General features: G+C 44.2%; 1 protein-coding gene across 6 annotated transcripts in view; it reads right to left on the reverse strand.

The window, feature by feature from the left end:
* The window catches only part of ARHGAP17 (Rho GTPase activating protein 17), a 100,083-nt gene that overhangs the window by 70,234 nt on the left and 12,875 nt on the right, over positions 1-16,974 (reverse strand). The window lies entirely within an intron of this gene.

Below are 16,974 nucleotides of genomic sequence, written 5' to 3' on the forward strand. Positions count from 1 at the left end.
ATATTAGACAGTGTGAGGCGGTGGCAGAGGAAGTACTGGGACACGGTGGAGAGAGGGACCCGCAGTAAACGTAGACAGAGGGGAGAGCCCACAGTGTTCCTGGATAACAGCCCAGAGACACCCTCCTTCGAGGTCAAGACCATTCAGGATGTGGTCTGATAGGAATGACTCACAACTGGGTCCACGCTCTTCCTTCTCAGGCGGAGTTCGCTGAGGGACAAGAAACTAATGGATGGCAGATTCTAAGTTGCATTTTAAGTTTCAAGGTTAAGGAGACACAGCATGACAAGAGCTGCGAGTCAGGGCTCTGGAGTCAGACAGACCTGACTTTGAATCCCAGTGTTGTGGTCAGCTAAGCTGCAGGGCTTTCCTGGTGGCTCAGAAGGTAAAGAATCTGCTTGCAGTGCAGGAGACCCAGGTTTGATCCCTGGGTTGGGAAAACCCCCTGGAGGAGGGAATGGCCACCTACTCCAGTATTCTTGCCTGGAGAATTCCATGGACAGAGGAGCCTGGAGGGCTACAGTCCATGGGATCGCAAAGAGTCACGACTGAGCAATTAACACACACAAGCTGCAGACAGGAGGCTCCACTTCCTCCACTGTAAAATGGGAATAATCCTAAAAGCTTCAAATAGGAATAACCATAATACTGTCACTTTAGTGGATATTTAGAAATGCCATTTATCTCATTTGACTTCTCTCTCATAAACTGGGTCTCTGGCACTGAGTTCATGGAATGTTAGTCGTTCTGAGAATTAAAGCAAACAACCACCACCAGCAGATAAAACCAAGACAGTCCATCTAAGAAAAAGCTTTCCGTAGTCATCAAGCTGTTGTAGCTCTTCCTGGGAGAAGTCACGGCTGAGCCCAGACCACACAAAGACAAAAAGCTATGTCACACTTACACAGCGGGAGCAGGGCAGGCTGGTCATTTGCAACAAAGGCTTGGTTGTGATAATGCTGTGTGGGCTGCAGGCCACCAAAGAGAAGCACAGGCAGAGAATACACAGAACTTAGAGATCAGATATGTGGTGAATTAGCAAAACCCTCATCAAAGGATCAACGTCTTAAGTGGCTGAGCCTCACAGGACGGTAATGAGGCTGTAAACATGCCAGCGTCGGTGGCTCTCAAGTGCGAGCTCACAGAGGGGCCGAGGAACTCTGCAGATAGAAATTCCCTGAGGAAGGACCTGCCACAAGGTGTCTCTGATCTTGATTCATTCAGCCTGTATTCACGGAGCTCTCTCTAAATGTCAAGAACTGGGCAGGGAAGACAGGAGAGAGATGCATCGCAGTCCCCACCCTTGGAGAGCTGATGGGAAAGACAGAAAAGAAAACAGGTTCGCATGGAGCTGCAGGAGCACAGAGAGAAGCCTAATGGACTGCGCGGCCAGGGGAGGTTTTACAGGGAAGCCATCCAAGAAGTTCTCAGATAAGACGGAACATCCGAACGGCGTGGGGGAAGGGATCTGGAGAGGGTGCTGCACTGGGGCACAGAGCCCTGGGGGCGGGGACCTGGCTGACACAGAGGCTCTGCCTGCTAAGCAAGCAGAGGGCAAAGGCGAGCCACTGATGGCGTCTCAGCAATGGAGTAGCAAGACGAAGCCCAGGTCTGAACTTTAGAATGACCACTCTGACAGCAGGACGCAGGTAGGAAGAGCACCTGGAGGACCCCAGGCATCATCCAGGAGACAGGATAAGAAGAGAGATCCACCCCTCACAGTCTCATGCCAGCCAATGACACGCCGCTATTTTAACAGAAATAATAGGGCAGAATTTATAAACTATAAACTCATGGCTTCAAAAACACGTTTTAAAAGTTCCAGAAAAATGTATAAAGGATGGAGCTCTCTCGGCTCAAGAAATAAATCAAATGCTGACACTAAAATCATGGATTGGACTTCCCTGGTGGTACCGTGGATAAGAATAGGCCTGCCAATCAGGGACATGGGTTCGATCCCTGGTCCAGGAAGATTCTATGTGCCATGGAGCTGCTAAGCCTGTGCACCACAGCTACTGGAGCCCAGGTGCTCTAAAGCCCACAGGCCACAACTACTGACCCTGCGTGCTGCAAATACTGAATCGGATATGCCTAGCGCCTGTGCTCCACCATGAGAGGTCACCACAGTGACAAGCCCGTGCACCGCAGAGCGCGCAGCCCCTGCTCTCCTTTTAGAGAAAAGCCTGCACAGCAACGAAGACCCAGTGCAAACCCCCCCAAAATAAATACAATAAAATTCATGAATTATAACCTGTTTAAACCACCGTATTTCCAACATTAAATTAAGACTTGGCATCTATTCCTTCTTTTTAAAAAAAAAAAATGAAAGCACTTTCACATATATTATTTCAGTTTCTTATATTACACATACTCTTATGGGGTAATTTTTATTATCCCTGTTTCATGGATGTGGCAAACATCCATTAAATAAATTACAGAATGAAACAAAACTCTTTGGACCCTCAGAAAGAGAGCAATTTCAAGATCATTAACCAAAGTTGAGTCTCTCTGAATTAATTTTCATGCTAGGTGCTGGTCCTAGCTTCACCACAAACTAACCGTATGATCCAAAAATATATCCTTTACCTTCCTGTATCTCACTTTATTTATATTTGCATCAATGATCTTACACAATTTTTAAAAGCCACAATAAAGCAGCAAATGAGAGGATATTTTGAAACCTGTAAAACCGTGCTTTGCAAATTGAGGATTGCATCTCTATAAACAACAATCAAAATTTTTTTAAAAGCAGGTAATACTGAGAATCTGGGTAAGTGTGGACCCTCTAGGTTTCTACAAGGAATGCACATCACAGATGTAGCACAGAAAGTTCCATGATTAGTGTGGTGCACAAGATGAAGGGGAAACAAAATTCACCTGGAAAAATGGGGTGAGGCTGCTTTTGAGGGACGATGGATAGATTCTGGGTGGAGAACACCATCAATCTTCACTTGCCCTTTTCTAAAGGTCAAAGGGAAGAGTGTTCCAACACCACAGCTTGATGGATGAACGGATGCTGTGGATGACTCGAAACAGAAAATGGATATTTTCAAAAGAGGCTTTTACCCAAATGAAATGTTAACTGAGTGGAGCTTGCAGCCCAACACTGAGTTGCTGTCATGTATATTTTGCCACTAACCTTCCCAAGTGGTTAGTCACTGAACAAATATTTGTTGGGTTCCCTTCCAAGGGCCATCACAAGTAAGAGAGACAGCCCCTGCCCTGACAAGCTGGAGGACTATCAAGGAAAATACATGATGACTCCCTGTGCAGTGAGTGCTTCAATGGGGAGCCCAGGACCCTCTAAGAGGGGTAGTTGTCCGTTATTATCACCATAGTTAACATTTGCTGAACTCATACCGTGTGCTTAGCACGGTTCCAGGTGCTTCTAAGAATTAGAAGGGATTCCTGGGATTTCCCCAGTGGTCCAGTGGCTAAGATTCCAAGCTCCTGATGCAGGGGACCTAAGTTTGATCCCTGGTTGGGGAACTAAGATCCCACATGCTGCAACTCAGAGTTCGCATGCCACAACCAAGCTTTGGCATACTCAAATAAATAAATAAAATATTTTTTTTTAAAAGAATTAATCCCTTAAGGCACAACAATAACGTCATGGGGTGAGTAGTATTGATATCATCTTCATGTTACAGATAAGGAAACTGAGGAACAGAGAAGTGACTTGCTCAAGGTTTTCACAGCGAAGCTCTGAATCTGGGCAATTTTATTCTAGAGATCCTGTTCTTAATGTCTGTGTTCCAGGTGCTTTACATATAGTAACTCATTTGATCCTCAAGATAATGATGAGATCAATCCTGGTATTACATACATCTTACAGATGAGAAACCTAGGCACAGAAAAGTTAATTAACTTGCCAATGGTTACAGAGCAAAGAGAGGGCATCTAAAGCAGACCAAAGACACCAGAAAGGTTTTCTGAAACTAGTGATGGCTTTTGCGGCCATCACTGGGTGAACTGGACTTTGAAGCATGGGTGTTGGATAGAGAACAAGGGGACAGTGAGGCAGTGAGGGACAGAGGTAAGAGAGACAGCATGAGAGGGAACAGACACATGGTGATACAGGTAGGAGAGAATCCCCTCTGGCTCAGATGCACAGACCTGCTGTAGTCTGAGGGCAAAGCAGGAGAACTAGAGAAACCTTCCAGGACTCTGGGCCTCACACAGAGCGAGAGGTAGAGGCAGTCCACCACTTAGGGAAGGGGTGGGAGAGCTGGCACCTCCCACTCCAGGCTGCCCAAGGCACAAGTATGCAGAGCCTGCTTAAGGGCAGGGGAGAGCAGAGAACCTGCAGGACTTTGGGCCATAACATGAGTATCAGGCAGTGGTCCTCAACCACAGGGAGGAAACCACAGGGAGGGACAGGAGAGCTGACAAAAGCTCTCTTGATGCAGGCACACAAGTCCTACTAAACAGGATAAGCAAGAAAATTGAGCTAAAAGAGCCCTGACAGAGGGAAAATTTTCAACCTGCCTTTGAAGAAGTTGAAGCCTGTGCCTGGAGTCACACAACAGACTAGACTGATTTGAGTCCTCACAAAAATGGCCTGACAGAAGAGGCACATGCTCTCCGTTTCTACACATATCTGGAATTCAATCAAAACTTAACCACAGGAAAGAAACAGAAGACATGCATAATTAAGATGTGATAGAGTCAACAGAACAAGATCCAAAGATAGCCAAGATGTTGGAATTACCTTGCAGGGACTTTAGAACAACTATGATAAAAATATTAAAGGAGCTAATGGAAAAGGCATGCATAGATGAGGGATTTTAGAGGCGATTTGGAAAATGAAACTAATTATCTAAGCTAAGATGTAAAGTATCTAAAGCCTATGGGGCAATATCAGTCTCTCACACATGTAACTATACAGTGCTCAAGGGAAAAAAGAAAGAACATAAGGCAGAAGAAATGGTTGAACAAACAGTGGCTGAAAAGCTTCCAATTTAATGAACAATATCAAACCAGCAACCCAAGCTCAGAGAACTCTTAGTGGGATAAATACAAAGGAAAACACACCTAAAAAAAACAAGGTCATAAATTCTCTGGTGGTGCAGTGGATAGGAATCCACTTGTCCACGCAGGGGACACAGGTTTGAACTCTGATCTGGGAAGATTACACATGCTGTGGAACAACTAAGCTCATGCACTGTAACTACTGAACCTGTGCTCTAGAGCCCGAGAGTAGCAATTTCTGAGCCCGCATGCCGCCACTGCTGAAGCCTATGCAACCTAGAGCCTGTACTCCACAACAACAGAAGCCACTCCAATGAGAAGTCCAAGCACTGCAGTGAAGAGTAGATCCTGGTTGCTGCAACTAGAGAAAGTCTGAACACCACAATGAAGACCCAGTGCAACCAGAAATAAATGAATAAATAAAAATAATTTTTTTTTTTTAAGATTAAGGTCAGGGACTTCCTTTGTGGTCCAGGGCTTAAGCACCTGTACTTCCAATGCAGGGGGCACAGGTTTGATCCTTGGTCTGAGAACTAAGATTCCCCCATGCTGCACGGTGTGGCCAAACTAAAAACAAAAAAATCTAAAAAAAGAAAGATCAAGGTCAAATCGTTAAAACTCAAGGATAAAGAGAAAATCTTAAAAAGCAGAGAGGAAAAAGAAGCAGCAAACAGAAGGGGACTGCACAGACAAGGGCACAACAAGAATGATGACTGACTTGTCATCAGAAACACTAGGACCAGATGACAACGGAATAACATCTTTAAAGTGGCGAGAGCAAAAAAGTCAACCAGTGATTCCACATCAAATGAAAATTTCCCTCAAAGATGAAGGCGAAATAAAGACATTATTAGAGAGACAAAGGTTAAAAAGCTTTCATCTTCTGAAGACCTCACTACAACACTGCAGTGGGCAGGACCGGGGAGATGGAGAGAGCGTAGGCATAAGACATCCCTGCTGATCCAGTCTGGACTGCAGAAAGCTCTGAGCTCTTACTTCCCACGCCAAGTCCCATTAGTCATGGCTGCCTGTAGCCTGGATCAGAGAGACACTATGAGCCTGTACCCAAACTCCCTGGGAAAGAGAACCAGACAGACTGACAGTGACACAGTGGCAGAGAGATGGGCCAGTCATTCTAACCATGGATATGTTTGCCCCAGGCATTCAATGTCAAATTTAATGTCACACCCTAGTTTCTCCATGCAGGCAGATTAGGCACAGTGAAATGTTAAGAGATTTCATCTACTTTCTAGTAAAGTATTAGAGGACAGTTTAACACAAAGAAGACTGCCAGTTTTTAGCTTTCAGATTTTAACTGCTCACATCTCTGAAGTCTTAGGAGATAAAGTAAAACTTTGGGCTCCAAGTGTGCTAGGCAATTTCGAGTTGACTTCTCAACCTTGGCACCACTAGCGTTTTGGTCTAGATAATTCCTTCTTGCTGGGGGTGCTGTCCTGGGCAGCAGAACGTTAACAGTGGCCCCGGATCCTTCAGCTTAGAAGCCGGTGGGAGTGTATCCCCTTTACCCCAGAGATGAAAACCAAAATCATCTAGGTATATTGCCAAACGTTGGGGTCGGGGGCAAAACTGCCCTCAGTTTTGGTTAACAGAAAGCACCTTGACGGCTGTCAGAAAGGCAGAAGCATGGCATTCTTTCAGTGTGAACATCAATGTAATTTACCCACATGAATGGGATGGGAGGTTGAAGGAAGACAGAGCATACTTCTCTAATTTTGTAAGGACCTAGTAAATAACTCTATTTTTGTTTTATTAGTATTATTAGTATTATCCCTGATGATGTATCTGGGGGAGTCCTGTACTCTGGAAAATAAAAGAACATAGAAACTTCCTTTACTTCTTCTCTGAAGACTACTTCTTTAGTCCCTTGAGAAACATTTTATGAAATGGTGACAGCACTGTATTGTTTTTTTTTAACTTCCAAGAACTCTGTATCTTTTTGTAGCCACCCCCTCTTTTTTTTTTTTTTTTTAAGTGGAGGTAATATCTTTTCTGGGGACTTTTCTTACAAACTATGGTTCTGCCTTGGACAACGAATGAGCAAATAAAACTGCACTTGCTTTAGTCATCTGTAGAGCTACCTGCTACTCAAAAAGTCACTTGGGACTTTTTTTCAACGGCTTACAGTAACTTATTTTTTAATTAAAAAAAATATTTTTTAATATCTCTTCTAACATTTCAATAGATTTTAATGGGAGAGAAGAAATAAACATGTATTTAGCCAATCATCTTAAATGAAACCATCTCTAATAATGTCTTAAGTTCCTCTCCTCAGCAGAGAATTTTCCTACCATGGATGATTTCAGGAAGCTACTAGAGGGGACGACAGTCCAATTCGCTGTGCTGTAATATGTTATTATGATAGCTATGTCCCTAAGAATTTATAAAAATTCCTGATTAAAAAATCAGCAGATCAAAAGGCAGAGAGAGAGCAATCCGAATGGAGCACACTGAGTGAGCAGAGGAATTTCTACGGCATCACAGGGCTAATCTGGTATTTTATCACATCTGGATATCATTCAAACAGGAAGCTAATCTTTCCTTACCACTACAAATGCTCTTGTAAGTGAGAACACCTTACACATGCATACCTCCTTTGCCACCTATAACTTTGAAAGGAGAATAGAAAAACACTCACAAAAGTGTTGATTTCAGAAGGTACCCCCTCACACAACCCCAGCTCCTTGTGTGTAGATGAGGGGGCTAAGTTTGCAAGGGCTCAAGGCCCCATCCACCACCTAAGAGTTGTGTAAGTACGAGGTTACTTCACATTTCTGGGCCTCTGTTTCCTCATGTGGAAAAATGGAAATTGTTGTTTAGTTGCTCAGTCATTTCCACGTCTTTGGCAACCTCATGAACTGTAGCCCGAGGGGCTCCTCTGTCCATGGGATTTCCCAGCAAGACTACTGGAGTGGGTTGCCATTTCCTTCTCCAGAGGATCTTCCCGACCCAGGGATCAAACCCATGTCTCCTGCATTGGCAGGCGGATTCTTCATCACTGAGCCACCCGGGAAACCCCCAAACAGAGATACTGAATTTCGAAGTTAGAGACCTGAAAGGATTGAAAGAGATCATACATGTGAGGTGCTAATTCCTAGAATGCCCCTCTCACAGGGTTTCAGTTACTGTTTCATCACAGGATGTTGAGAGTATAGCCTCTGGAGACAGACTTACAAGCTCTGTGGTCTCAGACAAGGTACTGAATCTCTGTTTTCTCACCTATAAAAGGAGATAATCCGATACAATTGTGCTGGGTATTAAGTGAGTTGGTACATAACTAGCACTTGGAATCGTGCCTGGTATACAGTAAGCACCCAAATAAATGTAAGCTACCGTTATTACAATGATTTTTCTTTGGAAGGATATTTCTGGCAACCGTGTGGAAAATGACTGAGGGGAAGACACACTGGAGAGAGACCCACATATATGAGATCCAAGTAAGGGAAGAGGAGGGTCCAGACCCCAAGTAAGAAAGCAGTGGGCAGGGCTTCCCTGGTGATCCAGTGGTTACGAAACTGCCTTGCAATGAAGGGGACACCAGTTCAATCCTTGGCCAGGAAGCTCCCACGCTGTGGGACAGCTAAGCCCATGCGCCAAAACTACCAAGCCTGTGTGCTGCAACTACTGAAGCCCGTGAGCTACAGTCTGTGCTTAGCTACGGGAGAAGCCACTGCAGCAGAAGCCTGTGCACCACAACTACAGAAAGCCCACACGCAGCAACGAAGGCCCGGCACAACCAAAAAATGTTTAAACAAGGGGGTAGAAAAAAAAGAAAGCAGTGGGCAGGCAGAGGACAAGACGGGAGTTTTTACAGAGGGACAGTGATCAGGTCCTGGTGATGTGATGTGGATGGGAAGCGAGAAGGAAGAGCCTAGAGTGATCGCCAAGTTTCTGTCTTGAGTGGCTGACTGGATAACAAGGCTCTTCACCTAGAGAGGAGATTTGGAAGGATCTGCAGGTCAGTTCGATGAGGGCAGCTCCAGAAATGCCGAGTTTCAGGGTTCTGCTGAACGCTCAGGTGGAGCCGTCCTGTGTGTTTTTTGATGGATGTATGTATGGTTTGATGCATGTGTGGTTTTTTGTTGTATGGTTCTGAAGCACAGAAGAGGCGTCTGGAGGGGGGAGTTCAGATCATGCTGTAAGGACGAGCAGCAAACATGGATTTAGGGGAGTTCGCTCCAAATCCTATAGAGAAGATGGGAAGATGGAGGCTGAGGACGGAAGGCTTGTGATCACAACAGAAGAGGAGCCAAGGCAGGGAGCAGAAGGCGAGTCCCCCGGGAGGGGCGGGGAGGGAAGCGAGGCTGAGAGACTGGTTAAAAATGCAAACGGTGGCAGAGAGGACAGGAAAGTATGAGGAGAATGGTTCCTGGAAGCCAAGATGCAGGGTGGAGGGGGGAGAGGCAAAGCTTTCTCAGAAAGTGGAGAGAAACCTGAACACAGTCAGCAGTCAAGAAGAAAGAGCCAACGAAGGGAGGGAGACCTGAAGATGCAGAAGAGACTGGGGAAGACCGATGAAGAAAGGCCCCTGCGGTGGGCAGAGGAGAAGCAAGGACGAGTGTGAAGATGGTACCCCTTGAGCATCAGGGACTAAGAACCGGGGGCAGCAGCCCGTCTTCTCGGCAGTTAGGAGGCAGGTCATCTGAGGAGAGTGGGTGTGTCTGGAGCCGGGTGGAGTAGGTTTGAGGAAAGTAAAAAGTCTGGCGAAGACACTTAGGAAAATGGGATGGGAAACTCGGCCAAGGATAGGAAAGCAGTATGAAAAGCCCGGCGGAGCTCGGAGGCCATAAACTTTTGGCAGCCCTAACCTGCACAATTGGATGGTCTTTCTGGACCGCGCCCTGCATCCCAGGTATTGGAGTGAAGCTGCCAAGAAGATAAAGGCGTCAGGCTGCTGGGCTGCACAACAGGCCAAAGGAAAAGGCCGGCTGAACAGAGTTCTGAAAGTGGTGTCAAAGGGAGGCCACCAGGGTGACTGAGGTTGGAGGAGGAAGGGGGCTTCAACGAGGGCAGGAGGAACTGGATTACAGAGAAATCTGAGAGTATGAGACTTCAGTCAGGTGGCAGACAGAGAATCTGGGGCTAAGACTTTTGAAGTAGATCTTTCTCTTTTTTAAAATTTTTATTTTATATTGGACTATGGTTGATTTACAATGTTGAGATAGTTTTGGGTGTACAGCAAAGTGATTCGGTTATACATATTTTTTAAATTTAAATGTATTTAATTGGAGGCTAATTACTTTACAATATTGTATTGGTTTTGCCATACATCAACATGAATCCGTCATGGGTGTACACGTGCTCCCCATCCTGAACCCCCCTCCCACCTATATATCTGCTCCTTTTCAAATTCTTTCCCTATTTAGGTGATTACAGACTATTAAGCAGAGTTCCCTGTGCTATATAGTAGGTCCTTGCTGGTTAGACCTATTTTATTTTTTTAATGAATGTATTTTCTTTTTTTAAAAAATATTTTATTTACCTTCATTCATTTGGCCGCACAACGTCTCAGTTGTGGCATGTGAGATCTTTAGCTGTGGCATGTGGGATCTAGTTCCCTGACCAGGGAAGGAACCAGGGCCCCTGCATTGGGAGCGTGGAATCTTAGCCACTGGACTGCCAGGAAAGTCCCATGGTTATCTATTTTAAATATAGTAGTGTGTATATGTCAATTCCAGAGTCTCGATTTATCCTTCCTCCTCTACATGGAAGTGGTTCTTAAACACAATGGCAAATTTCTCTCTGGAAAAGAAAGCCACTCTGCACTTCTACCAGCAGTGCGTGACACAGCCTTCCTCCCCTCTCCCAAGGCAGCAGTACAGCATGAGTTTCAACTCTGCCAATTTGGTCAATGAAAAATGGAGTCTCAAAGCGCTGTGGGGCTTCTTCAGTTCCTTGAATTCTGGAGAGTCTCACACATTTGCTGCTCATCTGTACTTCCTCTGTGACTTTCTGCTCATGGTATTTGCTTATGGCAGTGAAAGTGAAAAGTGAAAGTGTTAGCTGCTCAGTCATGTCTGACTCTTTGTGACCCCATGGGCTGTGGCCCGCCAGGCTCCTGTGTCCATGGGATTCTCCAGGCAAGAATACTGCAGTGGGTAGCCATTCCCTTCTCCAGGGGAACTTCCCAACCCAGGACTCAAACACTAGTCTCCTGCATTGCAAGTGGATTCTTTACTGCCTGAGACACCAAAGAAGCCCCAGTAGAGTTCTCTAAAATGATTGGTAAGAACGCTTTATATGTTAAGGATATTAACCCTCTGTTGTGGCTGCTCTTGATTTTTCACAGTTACTCATTCACCATAATTTTAATTATGATCTATGATAGACAGAATTTTAGTTATGTGGCTAAATCTAAAGGCTATCTTTTATTGTTCATTCTCTGCATTTGTAAGGCAGAGCATGAAGTTCTTTTCATATTTCCTTCTATTCATTTTATGGTTTTATTTTTTACACAAAACTCTTAATCCATTTGGGATTTATCTTGGCATGGAGTGGCGAGGTGGGATCTCACCTGACTCTTTTCCCCAGTACTAACTTGCTGTCTCAGACTGTTTCCTTACTGTCTTATAGCATCTCCTTATCACCTGCCAACTTCCTAAACACACCCAGGCTTGTTCTCTGGCGGACAACTGTGGAAACACAGTAGGGAGGCCGACGCGGCCAAGGTCAGAGAGAGAGAGCTGGCTAGTGAGCGGCACAGAGAGGATCTCGCGTTCACCTCCTACCATACCCCCACTGCCCTAAAGCAATGTCAGCTTCCTCATGCCCTCATCTACAAGTTTAAAAAACAACTAAATTAACAACCTGCCCAACAAGCTGATTTATATTAAGGGGCAGTAATTTGATGTGCTCATCAAATCTCATCAATTAGAGAACCAGATTTCTGCTTTTGGCAGGGGAGGGCTCTCAGAGAGACCTCGAGTGTGTATTTTGGAGACCAGCAGAACAATAGACAGATGTGTGAGGGACCCATCTGTACATTAAGACCAGGTCACAGCCTGGAAACTGCAGCCCAGCATCTCTCTGATCACCAGTAGGCTTCCTGAGCTGCAGACCATATAAATGGGTTTCCTTTAATCCTGGGGTTCTTGTCCATAGGCTTGAAGATGTCTGGGAAGTCCATGAAATTATATACAAGTGTGTATTTGTGGAGATTTTTTTTCCGGGGAGAGGATTGTTAAAACATTCATCAAAATCTGTGGGTTAGCAAATCTGTTCCTAAACACTATTCTAAGATTCAAAGACTACAATTAAGTCCGTTGATCCGTGACCTATTGACCACTTGACAAGTTCTATGAACATATCATCACATATGCTCCATTTAAACTCCTCTCATCAAAGGGAGAAGGCAATGGCACCCCACTCCAGTACTCTTGCCTGGAAAATCCCATGGACGGAGGAAGCCTGCTACAGTTCATGGGGTCACTAAGAGTCAGACACGACTGAGTGACTTCACTTTCACGTTTCACTTTCATGCACTGGAGAAGGAAATGGCAACCCACTCCAGAGTTCTTGCCTGGAGAATCCCAGGGACGCGGGAGCCTAGTGGGCTGCCGTCTATGGGGTCGCACAGAGTCAGACACGACTGAAGTGACTTAGCAGCAGCAGCAGCAGCAGCAAAGGGAACCCTTCTGCACTGTTGGTGGGAATGTAAACTGATACAACCACGATGAAGAACAGAATGGACATTTCTTTAAAAACTAGGAATAAAAAACTACCATATGACCCAGCCATCCCACTACTGGGCATGTACTGAGAAAACCGTAATTGAAAAGTCACATGTACCCTTATGTTCACTGCAGCACTATTTACAAGAGCCAGGACATGGAAGCAACCTAGATGTCTGTCAACAGATTAATGGATAAAGAAGTTGTGGCACATAAGTGCAATGGAATATTACTCTGCCATAAAAAAAGAAAGAATTGGAATCAATTCTAGTGAGGTAGATGAAGCTAGAGCCTGTTATACAAACTGAAATAAGTTAGAAAGAGAAAAATATCAAATATTGATGCATATATATGGAATCTAGAAAAATCGTACTGATGAATCTATATGCAGGGCAGGAACAGAGACGCAGATGTAGAGAACAGACTTATGGACATAGTAGGGGCAGGAGAGGATGGGACAAATTGAGAGAGTAGCATTGAAATATATACATTACCATATGTAAACCAGATAGCTAGTGGGATGTTGCCATATAACACAGGGAGCTCAGCCTGGTGCTCTGAGACAACCTAGAGGGGTGGGATGGGCTGGGGGCTGGGAGGGAGGTTCCAGAGGGAGAGAAACATGTATACCTATGACTGATTCATGCTGATGTATGGCAGAAACCAACACAACACTCTAAAGCAATTATCTTCCAATTAAAAGAAATAAGTTAAAAAATAAAACCTCCTCTATTTCTAACTTTCTCTTCCAAGTCCTTCCTTAGCCTAAGTGCATTGCAATTGCTTTCTCCATACAGGTGAACGTCTACAAGTTCAGCATTCTTCCCAGAAGATCACCTGTCAATCTTATGACTAAGACACAGAATAAAGGCTCATCATACATATTAAAAGGTGTGAGGCTAAAAGAAAAGAGCAGAAGGACTTCCCTGGTGGTCCAGTGATTAAGACTCCACACTTCCAAGGCAAGGGGCAAAAGTTTGATCCTTGGTTGGAGAACTAAGATCCCACATGTCAAGTGATGTGGCCAGAAAAGAGAGAGAAGGGTAGAGGGAAATGCTTGCTGATTTCCACTGGAAAGCATTCGGGTTAGGACATCTGCATTTTAGCAGGATTTAAGCATTCCTTTGGAGAAGGAAATGGCAACCCACTCCAGTGTTCTTGCCTGGAGAATCCCAGGGACAGGGGAGCCTGGTGGGCTGCCGTCTATGGGGTCACACAGAGTCAGACATGACTGAAGAGACTTAGCAGCAGCATTCCTTATCATGTTTTTGGAATGCCCATCAGAGGTGCAAAAACATGCCCTTTACACGATATTGCTATAAACAATTATACAGCTAAACATTATTTTGGGGAGTCTAACTAATTAAATAAGGAAAGAAAAAGAAATCATTAAAATAATACCAAAAGAAATAGAAACAAACACAGATAATATTATACATACAGAAAAGTCAAAGAAGTAACAAAATTATCAACTGTAGCTGGAGAAGCTGTAAAGTATATGCAAACATCAACATGACCCATGCTTACCAATTACACTAATCAGGCACTATTGTCAACAAGAACTATTGCAACAAAATATTTAGGAAGCACAGAAAAGCTCTGGGTGCATAAAGAGATGTGTCATGCTCACGCTGTAAAGATATCAATTCTCCCCAGGTCTAGCTCACAGGTTTCCTAGACCACAATTCCTGGGTTTTAGTTATTTCTGTCTCCTCAGGATCTAGCCCATAGCAGGCACCCAATAAATATTGTTTGGATAAGTGAGGGAGCTCCGTATCAATCAAAATCTTAAATGAATTTTTCTAGGAACTAGAAAAGTGATACCAAAATTCATTTTTAGACAGAAACAGGAAAGAATACCTGAAAAAGAAGAGCTCATGGAAACTATATGTACCAGATTCAAAACGTGCTACCGATCAACAGTTAGTAAAACTGGTGTGCACATACATACAGGCACACTAAAGCCATAAATCAGTGGAAGAGAAAGCACAGTCAAAAAAGTAGATCTATGAATTATATGTTTTAAAAAAAGAGAGAAGTATTGTAAAACACTGGAAAAGCCACGTATCATGGTGTTACCTACTTCTGTAAGTAACATCTAACTGTACACCTCTTCCCTTCACCTCACACATCATACTGTTAAATGTGTTTTCAAGTCAATCGCCAGTGCCCTTGTCTTAGCTCTGGCTACAGCCACTTCCCTCAGTCTGTTCCAGAGCTTCCTAGCTAGCCTCCTTTCACCTTCTCCTCTTTCCCTTCCTCCACCTGCTGCCAGAATTGTCTTCCTAAAGAAAACCGACTTAATTTTCTCAACCTTCTGCATGTCAGGGCTCCCCAGATCCACTGCAATGGTCCCCGAAGCTGGAACAGAAGTCTTTCTAATGATGGTCTTCCACAGAGGAGAACAAAAGCCAGTCAATACTACCTGACTTCAAAAAGTTGGGTGTTACTGGTCATGGGTGATCATGTGTTTGAGTTCTGCCATATTGGGGTTGTTTGGGAGTTATGATTAATCCTAGCATGTCCAGAAATGCAAAAGCACTGAGAGTACCGAAAAGGTTATAAGAGAGGACAAACAAGTATGATGGAAAGTAGAGAAACTAAAAGCTGCACTGTGGGAATCATGCCTCGGTAGACTTTCCATGTGCAGCACAACCGTCTATTCAGCAGTAGATGATCATTCCCTCACACGAAGTGAAGAAAACTGAGTATACTGGTTTTAAAGCCTCTTAAACTTTGAAGAACCCATTTATTTCTTCTCCTACTGGATCGAAATGCATCCAGGGACTTGTGAACTGCAATACCGCAGTCATTCTGGACTTGAGATCATATGGATCTACACACAACCTTTCATTAGCTAATTTGAAAATAAGAGCTGAGTGGAGTTTTACCACTGTTCAAGAGTCAGATATAGTTGTCTTTTTTCAATTTATAGACCAAAAAAATATTAAGTAAAGAATATACTTTTCATTCCAATCCCAAAGAAAGGCAATGCCAAAGAATGCTCAAACTACTGCACAATTGCACTCATCTCACATGCTAGTAAAGTAATGCTCAAAATTCTCCAAGCCAGGCTTCAGCAATACGTGAACCTTGAACTTCCTGATGTTCAAGCTGGTTTTAGAAAAGGCAGAGGAACCAGAGATCAAATTGCCAACATCTACTGGATCATGGAAAAAGCAAGAGAGTTCCAGAAAAACATCTATTTCTGCTTTATTGACTATGCCAAAGCCTTTGACTGTGTGGATCACAATAAACTGTGGAAAATTCTGAAAGAGATGGGAATACCAGACCACCTGATCTGCCTCTTGAGAAATCTGTATGCAGGTCAGGAAGCAACAGTTAGAACTGGACATGGAACAACAGACTGGTTCCAAATAGGAAAAGGAGTTCGTCAAGGCTGTATATTGTCATCCTGTTTATTTAACTTATATGCAGAGTACATCATGAGAAACGCTGGACTAGAAGAAACACAAGCTGGAATCAAGATTGCAGGGAGAAATATCAATAACCTCAGATATGCAGATGATACCACCCTTATGGCAGAAAGTGAAGAGGAACTCAAAAGCCTCTTGATGAAAGTGAAAGCGGAGAGTGAAAAAGTTGACTTAAAGCTCAACATTCAGAAAACTAAGATCATGGCATCCGGTGCCATCACTTCATGGGAAATAGATGGGGAAACAGTGGAAACAGTGTCAGACTTTATTTTTCTGGGCTCCAAAATCACAGATGCAGATGGTGACTGCAGCCATGAAATTAAAAGATGCTTAGTCCTTGGAAGGAAAGTTATGACCAACCTAGATAGCATATTCAAAAGCAGAGACATTACTTTGCCAACAAAGGTTTGTCTAGTCAAGGCTATGGTTTTTCCTGTGGTCATGTATGGATGTGAGAGTTAGACTGTGAAGAAGGCTGAGCGCCGAAGAATTGATGCTTTTGAACTGTTGTGTTGGAGAAGACTCTTGAGAGTCCCTTGGACTGCAAGGAGATCCAACGAGTCCATACTTAAGGAGATCAGCCCTGGGATTTCTTTGGAAGGAAGAAAGTTTCCTTCTTTCTTCCTTCTAAATCTGAAACTCCAGTACTTTGGCCACCTCATGTGAAGAGTTGACTCACTGGAAAAGACTCTGATGCTGGGACGGACTGGGGGCAGGAGGAGAAGGGGACGACAGAGGATGAGATGGCTGGATGGCATCACTGACTCGATGGACATGAGTCTGAGTGAACTCCGGGAGCTGGTGATGGACAGGGAGGCCTGGCGTGCTGCGATTCATGGGGTCGCAAAGAGTCGGACATGACTGAGCGACCAATCTGA

Source organism: Bos taurus, chromosome 25 (genome assembly GCF_002263795.3).
Source record: "Bos taurus isolate L1 Dominette 01449 registration number 42190680 breed Hereford chromosome 25, ARS-UCD2.0, whole genome shotgun sequence".
NCBI lineage: Eukaryota > Metazoa > Chordata > Mammalia > Artiodactyla > Bovidae > Bos > Bos taurus.